The following is a 16,811-nucleotide window of genomic DNA, read 5'->3' on the forward strand; positions in this document are numbered from 1 at the left end:
CACCCTTGAATCACACCAGAATTAGGCAATTTGATTATCCTAATGGTTGTGTCTTAAAACCTGCACACTGGGACCAAAGATGAGGATCTGCATATGTGAAGCTCCAACAAGTTCTGTACACAAGGACTCTCCTCTTGGGAGTCCAGGGATCTGAGAAAGCAATTCTCCCTCAGAACAAGTTTTCAAATATTGTCTCAATAATTAATTCAGAAAAACGGTGCTAAGTGGAGAGTGCATCTTCTTGAATTAATTCTGGGAGGTCTGAGTGTGCCTGGAGCCCTCTTGGGTATATGACAGTGGTGGCAAATTCCTCAAACGTGAGTATTCCCTAATGTTAGGGGGGCGGGGGTCAATCAAAGTTTCATCCTGCTTCACTTCCAGGATATTTCAGTCTGGCACCAATGGAAGCATAATTGGAAGAGCCCATGGCTTGAGATCAAGGCATACATACTCTACTTTCCATGTGAGAAAGGCTCGAAGTGGTTTCTTGACTGTGTGGGTTAAAATCAGAGTAAGAGGGAGGAGGTTCAGAAGGTTTTGCATCTCCCAGTGTACTTCTACCTCAGCTACAGACGCATGGCATCGGAGGACCAAACATGGGTTCCAAACTTTCAGACGGCATCTGTTTGCTTACCATTGCCTGCTGCAATCTTCTTTCTTGTTCTTTTCTTTTGTTTGTTTTTCATCTGAGTGATTTGTCTTTTTAATTTGTTCACTTCTGCCTGACAAGATTCAACAACTCACTCACTCTTTTCCACAGCTGCACACACTGCCTGCGTGAAGTGCGATATAAACCTGTGAATAGCCCTGATGTCTTTCATTACTCCGTCCTTGTTTAAAAAAAAAAAAAAAAGTCATTACCATGCTCTTTAATAACTGGCATAACTCTTAAGATATGGCACTGAAGGCACTTTGTACTCATGCTGGCTAATCTTGCCTACGTTGGGAATAGCGAAGGATTTCCTTTGATTCCATCTTCGATTTAGTCTCAAGAGAACATTTACTAAAGCATGAGTGGAGTTGTTGGCTGTGGAGATGAAACTGCAGAGAAGGAAAAGGAGGTCAGGCTTGGGGAGAACGCTGGTGAGCTGCTTGTGGAAAATCTCCTCTCTGCGTGTTTCTGCTGTGTGTTTTGCCAGAAGCTGTACCCACCAATAACTTTCTCTGATCTATAAGAATACCATGCAAACTGTCTTTACTAACTTTGCTCGCCTAGTTATAAAAACTAAAAAGTTTTGAAGAAGGCTAATGGTTTCAATTACTTGCAAAAATTCTGCGTTGTTGATTTGTGAGTGACCAGTGCTAAAGGTTTCACCTTGTCTTACCTGTTCCAGCAAAAATCCTTCCTCAAATTTGTCACTTAAAAATAGCAGTCCCCAAATATAATCATGCTTAGGCTGGTGCTTCCATGAAGGGGGTCAATCTGGTTCTGGCAAGGAAGGGCAAGGGGAAGCAAGTGAGATTCTGCTTGGCATACATCTGTGCTTAGGACCCCCAATTTATGATGAAGGCAGACCTCAGAGAAGCGCTAACCCAGGGAACTGGGTGTGGGCCTTGGAGCACTCCCCATAGGTTTTAACATGTAGAGTCTAAAAAATGTATTCTATATTTTTAATATATTTTATCAATTCAATATAAGATCCTTCAGATTTTTATAGAGATTTTAAAGCATTAAAATTTATTGTTCTAATTGTTATTTAGATGTCATCTTCTATAATCCTATTTTATGCTCTTATTTTACTGTTTCTTTTTTTTTTTAACATCTTTATTGGAATATAATTGCTTTATAATGGTGTGTTAGTTTCTGCTTCATAACAAAGTGAATCAGTTATACATATACATATGTCCCCATATCTCTTCCCTCTTGCATCTCCCTCCCTCCTACCCTCCCCGTCCCACCCCTCTAGGTGGTCACAAAGCACCGAGCTGATCTCCCTGTGCTATGTGGCTGCTTCCCACTAGCTAGCTATTTTACGTTTGTTAGTGTATATATGTCCATGCCACTCTCTTTGTCCCAGCTTACCCTTCCCCCTCCCCGTATGCTCAAGTCCATTCTCTAGTAGGTCTGTGTCTCTATTCCCATCTTGCCCCTAGTTTCTTCATGACCATTTTTTTCTAGATTCCATATATATGTGTTAGTATATGGTATTTATTTTTCTTCTTCTGACTTACTTCACTCTGTATGACAGTCGCTAGGTCCATCCACCTCACTACAAATAACTCAGTTTCGTTTCTTTTTATGGCTGAGTAATATTCCATTGTATATATGTGCCACATCTTCTTTATCCATTCATCTGTTGATGGACACTTAGGTTGCTTCCATGTCCTGGCTATTGTAAATAGAGCGGCAATGAAAATTTTAGCACATGACTCTTTTTGAATTATGGTTTTCTCAGAGTATATGCCCAGTAGTGGGACTGTGGGTTTGTATGGTAGTTCTATTTGTAGTTTTTTAAGGAACCTCCATACTGTTCTCCATAGTGGCTGTATCAATTTACATTCCCACCAAGAGTGCAGGAGGGTTCCCTTTTCTCCACACCCTCTCCAGCATTTATTGTTTGTGGATTTTTTGATGATGGTCATTCTGACCGGTGTGAGATGATATCTCACTGTAGTTTTGATTTGCATTTCTCTAATGATTAATGATGTTGAGCATTCTTTCATGTGTTTGTTGGCAATCTGTATATCTTCTTTGGAGAAATGCCTATTTAGGTCTTCTGCCCATTTTGGATTGGGTTGTTTGTTTTTTTGATATTGAACTGCATGAGCTGCTTGTAAATTTTGGAGATTAATCCTTTGTCAGTTGTTTCATTTGTAAATATTTTCTCCCATTCTGAGGGTTGTCTTTTGGTCTTGTTTATGGTTTCCTTTGCTGTGCAAAAGCTTTTAAGTTTCATTAGGTCCCATTTGTTTATTTTTGTTTTTATTTCCATTTCTCTAAGAGGTGGGTCAAAAAGGATCTTGCTATGATTTATGCCATAGATTGTTCTGCCTATGTTTTCCTCTAAGGGTTTGATAGTGTCTGGCCTTACATTTAGGTCTTTAATCCGTTTTGAGTTTATTTTTGTGTATGGTGTCAGGGAGTGTTCTAATTTCATACTTTTACATGTACCTGTCCAATTTTCCCAGCACCACTTATTGAAGAGGCTGTCTTTTCTCCACTGTATATGCTTGCCTCCTTTATCAAAGATATGGTGACCATATGTGTGTGGGTTTATCTCTGGGCTTTCTATCCTGATCCATTGATCTATATTTCTGTTTTTGTGCCAGTACCATACTCTCTTGATTACTGTTGCTTTGTAGTGTAGTCTGAAGTCAGGGAGCTTGATTCCTCCACCTCCGTTTTTCTTTCTCAAGATTGCTTTGTCTATTCAGGGTCTTTTGTGTTTCCATACAAATTGTGAAATTTTTTGTTCTAGTTCTGTGAAAAATGCCAGTGGTAGTTTGATAGGGATTGCATTGGATCTGTAGATTGCTTTGGGTAGTATAGTCATTTTCACAATGTTGATTCTTCCAATCCAAAAATATGGTATATCTCTCCGTCTGTTTGTATCATCTTTAATTTCTTTCATCAGTGTCTTATAGTTTTCTGCATACAGGTCTTTTGTCTCCTTAGGTAGGTTTATTCCTAGGTATTTTATTCTTTTTGTTGCAATGGTAAAAGGGAGTGTTTTCTTAATTTCTCTTTCAGAATTTTTATCATTAGTGTATAGGAATGCAAGAGATTTCTGTGCATTAATTTTGTATCCTGCTACTTTACCAAATTCATTGATTAGCTCTAGTAGTTTTCTGGTGGCATCTTTAGGATTCTCTATGTACAGTATCATGTAATCTGCAAACAGTGACAGCTTTACTTCTTCTTTTCTGATTTGGATTCCTTTTATTTCTTTTTCTTCTCTAATTGCTGTGGCTAAAACTTCCAAAACTATGTTGAATAACACTGGTGACAGTGGGCAACCTTGTCTTGTTCCTCATATTGGTGGAAATGGTTTCAGTATTTCACCATGGAGGATGATGTTGGCTGTGGGTTTGTCATATATGGCCTTTATTATGTTGAGGAAAGTTCCCTCTATGCCTACTTTCTGGAGGGTTTTTATCATAAATGGGTGTTGAACTTTGTCAAAAGCTTTCTCTGCATCTATTGATATGATCATATGGTTTTTATCCTTCTATTTGTTAATATGGTGTGTCACATTGATTGATTTGCATATATTGAAGAATCCTTTCATTCCTGGGATAAACCCCACTTGATCATGGTGTATGATCCTTTTAATGTGTTGTTGGATTCTGTTTGCTAGTATTTTGTTGAGGATTTGTGCATGTATATTCATCAGTGATATTGGCCTGTAGTTTTCTTTCTTTGTGAAGGAAAGGTGTTAGCTCTTCTCTAAAGGTTTGATAGACTTCACCTGTGAAGCCATCTGGTCCTGGGCTTTTGTTTGTTAGAAGATATTTAATCACAGTTTCAATTTCATTACTTGTGATTGGTCTGTTCATATTTTCTATTTCTTCCTGGTTCAGTCTCAGAAGGTTATACCTTTCTAAGAATTTTTCCATTTCTTCCAGGTTGTCCAATTTATTGGCACAGAGTTGCTTGTAGTAGTCTCTTAGGGTGCTTTGTATTTCTGTGGTGTCTGTTGTAACTTCTCCTTTTTCATTTCTAATTTTATTGATTTGAGTCCTCTCCCTCTTTTCCTTGATGAGTCTGGCTAATGGTTTATCACTTTTGTTTATCTTCTCAAAGAACCAGCTTTTAGTTTTATTGATCTTTGCTATTGTTTTCTTTGTTTCTATTTCATTTATTTCTGCTCTGATCTTTATGATTTCTTTCCTTCTGCTAACTTTGGGTTTTGTTTGTTTGTCTTTCTCTAGTTCCTTTAGGTGTAAGGTTAGATTGTTTACTTGAGATTTTTCTTGTTTCTTGAGGTTGGCTTGTATAGCTATAAACTTCCCTCTTAGAACTGCTTTTGCTGCATCCCATAGGTTTTGGATCGTCGTGTTTTCATTGTCATTTGTTTCTAAGTATTTTTTGATTCCCTCTTTGATTTCTTCAGTGCTCTCCTGGTTATTTGGTAACATAGTGTTTAGCTTCCATGTGTTTGTGTTTTTTATATTTTTTCCCCTGTAATTGATTTCTAATCTCATAGTGTTGTGGTCAGAAAAGATGCTTGATATGATTTCAATTTTCTTAAATTTACTGAGGCTTGATTTGTGACCCAAGATGTGATCTATCCTGGAGAATGTTCTGTGTGCACTTGAGAAGAAAGTGTAATCTGCTGTTTTTGGATGGAACGTCCTATAAATATCAATTAAATCTATCTGGTCTATTGTGTCATTTAAAGCTTCTGTTTCCTTATTTATTTTCATTTTTGATGATCTGTCCATTGGTGTAAGTGAGGTGTTAATGTCCCCCACTATGATTGTGTTACTGTCCATTTCCTCTTTTATAGCTGTTAGCAGTTGCCTTATGTATTGAGGTGCTCCTATGTTGGGTGCATATATATTTATAATTTTATATCTTCTTCTTGGATTGATCCCTTGATCATTATGTAGTGTAGTTCCTTGTCTTTTGTAGCATCCTTTACTTTAAAGTCTACTTTATCTGATATGAGTATAGCTCCTCCAGCTTTCTTTTGATTTCCATTTGCATGGAATATCTTTTTCCATCCCCTCAGTTTCAGTCTGTATGTGTCTCTAGGTCTGAAGTGGGTCTCTTGTAGACAGTATATATATGGGTCTTGTTTTTGTATCCATTCAGCAAGCCTGTGTCTTTTGGTTGGAGCATTTAATATATTCACGTTTAAGGTAATTATCAATATGTATGTTCCTATGACCATTTTCTTAATTGTTTTGGGTTTGTTTTTGTAGGTCTTTTTCTTCTCTTATGTTTCCCACTTAGAGACGTTCCTTCAGGCTTTGTTGTAGAGCTGGTTTGGTGGTGCTGAATTCTCTTAGCTTTTCCTTGTCTGTAAAGCTGTTGATTTCTCCATCGAATCTGAGTGAGATCCTTGTTGGGTGGAGGAATCTTGGTTGTAGGTTCTTCCCTTTCATCACTTTAAGTATATCATGCCACTCCCTTCTGGCTTGTAGAGTTTCTGCTGAGAAATAAGCTGTTAACCTTATGGGAGTTCCCTTGTATGTTATTTGTCATTTTTCCCTTGCTGCTTTCAATAATTTTTCTTTGTCTTTAATTTTTGCCAATTTGATTACGATGTGTCTTGCCATGTTTCTCCTTGGATTTATCCTGTATGGGACTCTCTGTACTTCCTGGACTTGATTAACTATTTCCTTTCCCATGTTAGGGAAGTTTTCAACTATAATCTCTTCAAATATATTCTCAGTCCTCTTCTTTTTCTCTTCTTCTTCTGGGACCCTTATAATTCGAATGTTGGTGCATTTAATGTTGTCCCAGAGGTCTCTGAGACTGTCCTAAATTCTTTTCATTGTTTTTTCTTTATTCTGCTCTGCAGTAGTTATTTCCACTGTTTTATCTTCCAGGTCACTTATCCGTTCTTCTGCCTCAGGTATTCTGCTATTGATCCCTTCTAGAGAAGTTTTAATTTCATTTATTTTGTTTTTCATCACTGTTTGTATGCTCTTTAGTTCTTCTAGGTCCTTGTTAAACGTTTCTTGTATTTTCTCCATTGTATTTCCAAGATTTTGGATCATCTTTACTGTCATTATTCTGAATCCTTTTCCGGTAGACTGCCTATTTCTTCTTCATTTGTTAAGTCTGGTGGGTTTTTGCCTTGCTCTTTCATCTGCTGTGTGTTTCTCTGTCTTCTCATTTTGCTTATCTTACTGTGTTTGGGGTCTCCTTTTCACAGGCTGCAGGTTCGTAGTTCCTGCTGTTTTTGGTGTCTGTCCCAGTTGCTAAGGTTGGTTCAGTGGGTTGTGTAGGCTTCCTGGTGGAGGGGACTAATGCCTGTGTTCTGGTGGATGAGGCTGGATCTTGTCTTTCTGGTGGGCAGGTCCATGTCTGGTGGTGTGTTATGGGGTGTCTGTGGCCTTATTATGATTCTAGGCAGCCTCTCTGCTAATGGATGGACTTGTGTTTATGTCTTGCTTGTTGGATGGCATAGGGTATGCAGCACTGCAGCTTGCTGGTCTTTGAGTGGAGGTGGGTCTTGGCGTTGAGATGGAGATCTCTGGATGATTTTCACCATTTGATATTATGTGGAGCTGGGAGGTCTCTTGTGGACCAGTGTCCTGAAGTTGGCTCTCCCACCTCAGAGGCACAGCCCTGACGCCTGGCTGGAGCACCAAGAGCCTGTCCTCCACACGGCTCAGAATAAAAGGCAGAAAAAAGAAAGAAAGAAAGAAGAAGATAAAATAAAATAAAGTAAAATAAAATAGTTATTAAAATACAAAATAAAAATAATTATTAAAAAAATGTTCTAAAAAGTAATTAAAAAAAAAAGAAAGAAAGAAGAGAGCAACCAAACCGAAAAACAAATCCACCAATGATAACAAGTGCTAAAAACTATACAAAAAGAAAAAAAAAAAGACAGAACCCTAGGACAAATGGTAAAAGCAAAACTATACAGACAAAATCACACACAGAAGCATACACATACACACTCACAAAAAGAGAAAAAGGGAAAAAAATATATATATCATTGCTTCCAAAGTCCGCCTCCTCAATTTGGGTTGATTCGTTATTTATTCAGGTTTTCCACAGATGCAGGGTACATCAGGTTGATTGTGGAGATTTAATCTGCTGCTCCTGAGGCTGCTGGGAGAAATTTCCCTTTCTCTTCTTTGTTCACACAGCTCCCGAGGTTCAGCTTTGGATTTGGTCCCGCCTCTGCATGTAGGTCACCTGAGGGCCTCTGTTCTTCCCTCAGACAGGACAGGGTTAAAGGAGCAGCTGATTCGGGGGCTCTGGCTCACTCAGGCCGGGGGGAGGGAGGGGTACGGATGCTGGGCGAGCTTGCGGCGGCAGAGGCCAGCATGACATTGCAACAGCCTGAGGTGCGCCGTGCGTTCTCCCAGGGAAGTTGTCCCTGGATCATGGGACCCTGGCAGTGGCGGGCTGCACAGGCTCCCGGGAGGGGCGGTGTGGAGAGTGACCTGTGCTCGCACACATGCTTCTTGGTGGCTGCAGCAGCAGCTTTAGCATCTCATGCCCGTCTCTGGGGTCCGCGCTGATAGCTGCGGCTTACGGCCGTCTCTGGAGCTCCTTTAAGTGGCGCTCTTAATCCCCTCTCTTCACGCACCAGGAAACAAAGAGGCAAGAAAAAGTCTCTTCCCTCTTCGGCAGCTCTAGACTTTTTCCCGGACTCCCTCCCAGCTAGCTGTGGTGCACTAGCCCCATTCAGGCTGTGTTCATGCAGTGAACCCCAGTCCTCTCCCTGGGATCCGACCAAAGCCCAAGCCTCAGCTCCCAGGCCCCACCCATCCCAGCGGGTGAGCAGACAAGCCTCTCGGGCTGGTGAGTGCTGGTTGGCACCGATCCTCTGTGCGGGAATCTCTTCGCTTTTCCCTCTGCGCCCCTGTTGCTGAGCTCTCCTCCGTGGCTCTGAAGCTTCCCCCCCTCTGCCACCCTCAGTCTCTGCCCACGAAGGGCCTTCCTAGTGTGTGGAAAACTTTCCTCCTTCACAGCTCCCTCCCACTGGTGCAGGTCCCATCCCTATTCTTTTGTCTCTGTTTTTTCTTTTTTCTTTTGCCCTTCCCAGGTACTTGGGGAGTTTCTTGCCTTTTGGGAGGTCTGAGGTCTTCTGCCAGCGTTCAGTAGGTGTTCTGTAGCCATTGTTCCACATGTAGATGTATTTCTGATGTATTTGTCGTGAGGAAGGTGATCTCCATGTCTTACTTTTCTGCCGTCTTGAAGCTCCTCTACTGTTTCCTTCTTAATTGCATAATTACTCATTTTGTAATGTATTACGAGTTTTGAAATATTAGGGTAGTCTTTTTCCATACTGCCTTTGAAGAAAGAACAGTTGAACACTTTTATAGCTTCTCTCTTACCTTCTGACTCTTCCCATATATCTGTATTTTATCTTGAAGATAGAGTCCATTAATTGTCACCATTTTTTTTTTCTTTTATATCCTACTTTTCTCCAGCAGTTATACCAGTTAAGATTTTTCAGTACTAGCTCTCCTTCAATTTTGGTGTTCTGTATTCTAATTTATTTTATTAGTCTTTCCCCTGTCTTAATGATGTTGTTTAATTAAACCTAAGTGTTTCTTTTCAAAAACAACAGCCACATTTAGTGGATATTCCATTATTGGTACAAAATTGTACCTATACTTTGAGAAATCAATTATTTAACTCTTTGTGTTCATCAGTGATCCCATGAGTCTTTTTGAATGTCTGGGGATATATTAAGATATAACCTGCACAATATGTATTTATATAAGACTAAAGGATGATCAATTTAGATAAAATAGGAAGACGTGCTAAGTGAACAAAATGCTAGAAAATGCAAAAAGAAAAAAGACATTGTTGTTGAGCTCAAAGTGTGGAATTCCATGTTTAAGATGTTATATTACATCTGCCAGTGTTTTATTCAGGAAAAGATATTTAAATAAATTATTGGGTTGGCCAAAAAGTTCGTTTGGGTTTCCCGTAAGATGTTATGAAAAATGCCCAAACGAACTTTTTGGCCAACCCAATATTTAATCAGTATTTGTTTGATATGTTATTTCATTGAGTTTTGGCATTGAAAATTAAAGTTAAAATTGTTAATGTCTTTCAGTAGTAGTTTATATTTGTACATTTTACTTGGAACATAGTAGGCCTTTTTAATTTCTCTTAGTTCTCAATCTTGAGAATTTATTTACTTTAGTTCTAGATTTTTAATGTTATTTTATTATGTCCTTGCTTATTTAGTCATCCCTCTTTGTTCTGTGCTCTTTTCAGGAGACTCCTATTACTTACATAGTATATTTTCATTCTCCTTCTCCTCTTGGAATAAAATTGCTCCAATCTGTCTTCTATTTCACTTATCTGATTTTCTTCAAGGACAATTCAACTACACTATATTAAATGTTTTCAATACTGATTTTACTTTTTACACTTTAGAAATTATTTCAGTCTTTCTGGGTTCATTGTTAAGTTTCAGTTTACTAACCATTGGTATGAGTTGTTTTTATAAAACTTTCTAGGAATTCATGTGAAAGTTCCTCTTTAGGAATTCATATTACCTTTAAATTTTGTGATTTCTCCTTTTTCTTTGATGTTACAGAATATTTGGTTTGCTTATTTGTTTTAAACTGAGAACGGATTTTTTTAAATTAATAGTCTCTATTAATTTGCTTGCTTACTTCTGGGAAATAGAACTTGAAACAGACTTAAGAGTCTTAATGTTTGGAATTGGAAAGTGGACTAGCTTAAGAAGTTCCCTTTACTTGCCTTCAAAACTCAAATATTTTCAGAAACACATTCCTGTATTTAAAACAAAATAGAATGCAATTCTTGATTTCATGTTGGCAATTTAATATCCCAAGAGAAGGATAAATGAATGAACAGAAATGTATGCATATAAATGTTTACTGAAAGCTATATGTTAGAATATAGATAGCAGCACTCTTTCTAATAGCCCCAAACTAGTAAACCAAACAAGTGAGCAAAAGTAGAATGAATAGATAAATTGTAGTATATCCACAAAATGGGATACTAAACAGCAGTATTAATAAATAAACTACTAACAATGCCAGTACTTACACACCTAATATTGAGCAAAAGAATCCAGACACAAAAAACTAAAACTCATCTATGGTGATGAGAGGTGAGCTGGTGTTACCTTTGGTGAGGAGAGTTGTGATTGGGAGGGAGCAGAGGCCCCCACTTGGGAACTTGGTAATATTTCATTTATTGCTCTGGAAAGGGGTTATATGAACATGTTCACTTTGTGAAAATTTATTGAGAAACATATACATGATCTGTGCACTTCTTTGTGTGTTTGTAATTCTCAATAGTTTATCTTAAAAATGCATGGGATGTAGGGGTAGCCACACTGCATCTGTATCTGCCACACATCTGTAACTAATCATCTTCAGTATCTGTAATGAATATGTTGTCTAATGATAATATATATCATATGCCATTAAACAAGAATAAGCGTTATGCCATAAATGAATGAAGAGAGGGTGAAATAATTCTGATGAGGAATCAGAAATGGCTTCATAAAGGAATTCTTAGTGTAGAGGATTGATCTGGGTGTACAGAGAGACAAAATGAAAGGAAATCAGTTAAGAAGCTATTGCAATACTCTAGGATTGCATCTTAGTATTTAAGGGCTGAGCATTGTGACTTGGGCAGTTAGGTGACTTCTAAGTATTTGTTAAACATGAACAACATTGGACTGAATGCTATCTTTGACAATAAACTGAATTACCACATGGGGGGAATAAAAGCACAAGCTTTTCTCATCATTTATACTAATTATATTTTGGGGAAATTCTGGACATGAGCATGGGTTTTGGGATTTTGATTCTCATTAAACAAAGATATATTGAACCCCAAATTTTGTTTATATAGTCATTAGTGTGTTGGAAATATGGAGACTAATAAACATCACAAAAGTGACAAAATAATTGCAAATTACATGTTGTGAAGATTTCCAATTCACTGAACTCCTTATTGATTTATCTTTGCACTTATTCTTTGATTTAAAAAGTACATAGCAATATTTTAGAAATGCAGATGTAAGACAATATAAGAAGAAGAAAGAATTATATGTACCCAACTCTAAGGTGACCTCCTTACCATGGATTAAATCTATCCACTCATCCACTGAGACAGCACTTACTATAGAGGGTTTAATTTCACTTTCAGCAGCATTATTCAAAGAACGAACAGAAAAACTTAGCAAGTCCACTAAATGTGGACTTCATCAATCAGCTAGCAAACACAACCAAGTCTAAAACAAGTCAATGATTATTTCTATTGGGTCAGAAAGCAGAAAATGAAATATAAAGCAGCTCTGGATTTCTCCAAGAATAGCAAGTTGTCTGAGGTCAACAAAACTTCCTGCAAGTGTTCCTTCTCCCTGAAAAAGATATTATCAGTATCACAATTGTAGACAACCCTGTCATTTTACAGGAATTTGGAAAATGATGTCACTTACAACACTAAACTGTGAAATATAAATGAGAGAGGATGTATTAGAATCAAAAGAAGAAAAAATCTTTAAAAAAAAAAAAGCTTCAAATTAATTCTAACCTCATGTAGAGGTGACAAATGAGAAACCATAGAAGGGAGATAGAGAAGGAGACCAGTGGGGCGAGACTGAATGCAGAGAGACAGGACCAGCGTCAGAAAGCCATGCCTCCCCGCCCGCCCTCCCGCTATTCTTACTCTCTCCTCATACTTCCTGGTTTGGTGCTTTATGCAAATATGCACCTGCTTGGAGATCTCCCGGAAGACAAATGGTGAGGAAAAACCTCTGTTCACTTGCTCACAGTGGGCAACCTGGTTAGATAAACTTATTTTACTTCAGTCTTCAACTGCAAGTAAACAAAATCAAATGAGGAGTATATGAAAAAATAAGATGTATAAATGTGGGAAGGAAAGATCACTACATGCATATTTAGTAAAAAATTTCTAAAGTCTCATCATATGTGCAGACTATAACAAAATTGATCATTTCTAGATATTTCAAGTCAAATCTGTACCAAATCACTGGCATTCCATGAACCAGAACAGACCTCTGATCTGGTGGCATCAATCATCCAACTAGGTCATGCAGAGCAGCTTAAAGACCACGAAGCTTCATTTTGTAGCTCACAGTATAATTCCCACTGTAGCCTTACTACCCATACAAAGCAGAGACTTCAGAGCAGAAAGCCTCCAGGTCAATAAGGTAGTTTTTTTAATCTTTTTTTTTTTTTTTTTTTTTTGGATTGGTTCATTCTTAGGTTCCTGTACTCAGCTGGATTTAAAAAAAAAAAAGCCTCATGAGGAAAGACAGAGAAATGCCCAAATGCTCAGATTTTTTGTTTTGTTTTGTTTTGGGTTAGGGAATATATCTTGTCTCCACTCTCAGTACCCAGAAAAGGCAAAGGACGTCCTCAGTATATATGCTATGGAAGGAAATGCCTTATTCTACGCACTTGGTTTGGGACCTTAGGCCAGTCGTTCCCCCTCCTCTCAACTTTAGTGCATCCCTGGTAAAGTGTGGTTGGTAGTAATACCTCTTCCTGGGATTGTTTCAAAAACATAATTAGATAATGCCTGTGAAAGCACATTGTGAATTCTAAAGTGTTCTGCAAATATAAGGGATAAAAGATTGGAAAGTGCCTCTGGGTGGCTTCTTCTCAAATATACCCAGATATTAACATTTTAGTGAAAAAATAGTGCTAATATTTCTCATTGGCACTTTACTACAGCAGAAGTAAGTAATCTAAGTAGAGAAATATATTTTTCCTTAAGACTCAATAAAGCTATTTTCATTTCAATTGGGAAATTGTGGCACATAACTATTTTTATTTTCCCTGAATTGACCTTGTGGAGAAAAAAAATTAAAATGTTATTCACCACTTGTCTAATGGAAAAATCTGAAAGTCAGAGGAACCGTGTTCTCATCTTGCCATCAAGACCTTGTGTGTGACCTTGGACAAGTTACTGTTCTTCCCATCAATCAGTTCTGTCCAACAAATATTTATAAAGCCCGAATGTATGCCAAGTTCTGTGCTAAGCTCGGCCTGAAGAACAAAGAAAACAGCAAAAGGCATAGTCCTTGACATCTAAGAACTTTACAACTTAATAAATTTTTTCACCTTCCAAACAGAAGGGGTACCCATCTCTCAGGTTTGTTATGAGAATAAAATATAGGATGGGAGAGTGCTTGGCAGAATTGGAATGTGTTACATATGCAAAGTGGTATTATTACTAGACATAAAACCATCAGAAGTATGTAAATGGTTAAAGAATACTTAACAGAGAGAAGTGGAGAAGGGATTAATGTTTATAGAACTTCTGCTCCAGACAGAGAGTTCTACATATATTATTTCATCCACACAACAAACTGGTTAGACGGATATTAATCGCTGCTTTTGACCAGTGGGGAAATTGAGAATCTTATCAGTTAAAACGACTTAGCTAACAAATCAGAGCCCCTATGCAAACCAAGGTCAGTCTGACTGCAAAGACTACAGAAACAGTTGATGTATATTGTGCATTGCTTCAGAAATCCACACATATTTTCACAGGGAAAGGAGTCGCCAAAACTTAACAAGCAGCAATAATCAGCTGTAGAAATAGCTAAGAACATATTTTTTCAACTTATCTTTTTTAACAAAGGCATTTGAAGGAAAGGACAGATTGAACTAATTTAACTAAATTAAGATATCAACATAAAGGAATCAAAAACCGGTATCACTGTTCTCTTAACCCCCGAACACAACTCATGCCTAGTATAATTTTTGTTTAAAAGCAAAACTAATGTTGTTTTGTGGGTCCTTAGGTAGTTAGAATGGAAGGAAAAACTGCACATTTTGGCACTCACATGGTTAAAGGAATCATTTAGAGAGGACTTCATGAACTGATTTCTGTAATGCTTTCTGTGTGGATTAGCATACCAAGCAAAATACAAAAGGTAGCTTAATGCCTAGATATATTGAAATCAAGAGCTTAACTTCTAATATCCTCTCTCCAATCAGGTATGGATTTACAAAACATTTTACTATGGTTGTTATTTTTCCTAGCTAAAACTCACAACTAAATCCACTAGCTTGAAAGACTGTTGAGTTATATTGGTATGATTTTCAAAATTTATTTTCAACCTACATAGAAGAATGAGATAAACTCTGGGGGTATGCAAAAGCTGGAAACTGCTTAGAAGCAGCTACGAAGAGTACATATAAATCAAGCAGCCTGGAATTATAAATATATAATGACTATTTAGAAAAAAATTTTTTAATGATTGATTCTCTTGCTGACCTAAATGGCTATGAATTAACACATTTCCCTCATAGCAGGAAGAGAGCTACTAATATTTATCTAGTGTTTACTAAATGCTAGACCCTGTGGCACATACTTTTTATACATTATTTCATTTACCTCCCACAAAAACCCTATGAAGCAAGTAATATTGTCTTTATGTTCCAGCCAGATGATGGAAATTCTAGATGATAGGATTGAGATTTAGAATTCAAATAATGGTCCAAAACACAAAACTAATAAATAGCAGAGCCAAGATTCATCTCTGAGTCTGTCTATTCCCTTCAATATCCTGCATCCCTCTTCATGTTAGGTACCTTAGAAGGTGCCATCTCTGTATGCCATTTGCAAATATAAAAGGCTTGAAAGGCAATGAAAAGAATTCCTAGTATAGGTTAATTCATTAATTCACTTAACATGTAATTATTAAGTACCTACTCTTTGCCAAGCCCATGATGGGCAACACATTGGTGAAGGAAACATACATGGGCTTTGTTGTCATGGGGTTTACAGTATGAATTATTTTAGGCTTTGAACCAGAGGAGTCTCAAAATAACTCAGAACTGAAAATAAACTAGACTCCACATTGTGAACCAGATGTATCTACTCTGTCACTCACTGTCTGGTGACTCAGGCTAAACAGTAAGCACACTGAGTGCAGTTGTGTCATCAATAAAACAGAGATAACAAAAATTGTACTATTTACCTCAAGGTGGTATTATGAGGAATAAATAACACAATGCATATGAAATTACCATCAACATTCAAAGACAGATGCACATATACATAAAAGGATTATTGTTCTGCTTATTAAGGAAAAGATAATACATTTTTAGCTTATGAAAAAAGCAATTATGTGACAGTATAGCAACAATTTCTACCAGATTGCAAAATTTTGAGGCTCCTGCTCATGTAGACATACAGATAATAAATTGGGAAAGGAATTGCAGAAAAGAATAATTCATTTATTATTTTAATTATTTGATATATAGTATCAAGGCAATCTGGTAAAGCATAAAGCATAACTTTGGAATTTTTATCTTGTGGATTTAGATTTAACTGATCAACCCAAATGCTTGTGCACACACTGAGTGGTGAAAGTGTACCAGGTTAACAGAAAGATGACAAAGAGATGCTCATTGTCCAGTGTGCCAGGCACCGTGATGGGCACAAGAGATGGGCCATATTCCCAGGGAACTTGTAGTCTACTGGGAGATACAGAAAATAGCCAGATGCTATTCACTGATGCTAAGTGTTAAATCAGGAAGATTCAGGGCATTACAAGAACACAGTCTAAAGTCACTTAAATCCATCCTAGTATCTACGAAACCCCTAAACTGAGGGTTTCGGGATGAAGAGGCAATTCCAGGTAAAGGTTAGTGTTTGGTGGTAGAATATTTCAAGCAGAAAGAAGACCTAATGCAAACACATGGAAACAAGAGCAAGCAGGAAACATTGAAGACAGAAGCCTAGTCTGTGGTGGCTGGAGCAGTGGAGCATGCAGAGAGCAAAGCAGGGGAAGTAGTTTGCCGCAAAGTATGAGCTTGGAGAAGTTAAGGGAGAGGTACCCTGGGCATAAAGACTTCTGAGGATGTATTGAGAAATGTGGAATTTCTCCTCACAGTAAGGTAACTGATACTAAGAGGCTTTGATTTTGAGTTGGATTTTGGCTTGGGGATAAGCAAGAAGGTCACAATCAGACTTGCTCTTAAGAGATATCCCACTTGTGTCTGGGTGAAGAATGGGTTGGTAAGGTTAAGCCAGGAGGCTGATTAGGAGGATGCTGAAATCGCTAAGCTAGAACTTTTCCTGAGTTACCATGACCCATGACTGAAAATAAACGAGTACCATAAATATAAATCATAAGCAGAGAGAATCGTTTGCCAAAGAAGTGAAACGCTAATTGAAAAGCCAGAAGAGTACT

General features: G+C 37.7%; 1 pseudogene; it reads right to left on the minus strand.

Moving 5' to 3' along the window:
- Nucleotides 1-246: 246 nt before the first annotated feature.
- Nucleotides 247-16,811, minus strand: part of LOC137760613 (BRISC complex subunit Abraxas 2 pseudogene) — a 178,224-nt pseudogene continuing 161,659 nt past the window's right edge.

The sequence above is a fragment of the Eschrichtius robustus genome, chromosome 3 (assembly GCF_028021215.1).
Source record: "Eschrichtius robustus isolate mEscRob2 chromosome 3, mEscRob2.pri, whole genome shotgun sequence".
NCBI lineage: Eukaryota > Metazoa > Chordata > Mammalia > Artiodactyla > Eschrichtiidae > Eschrichtius > Eschrichtius robustus.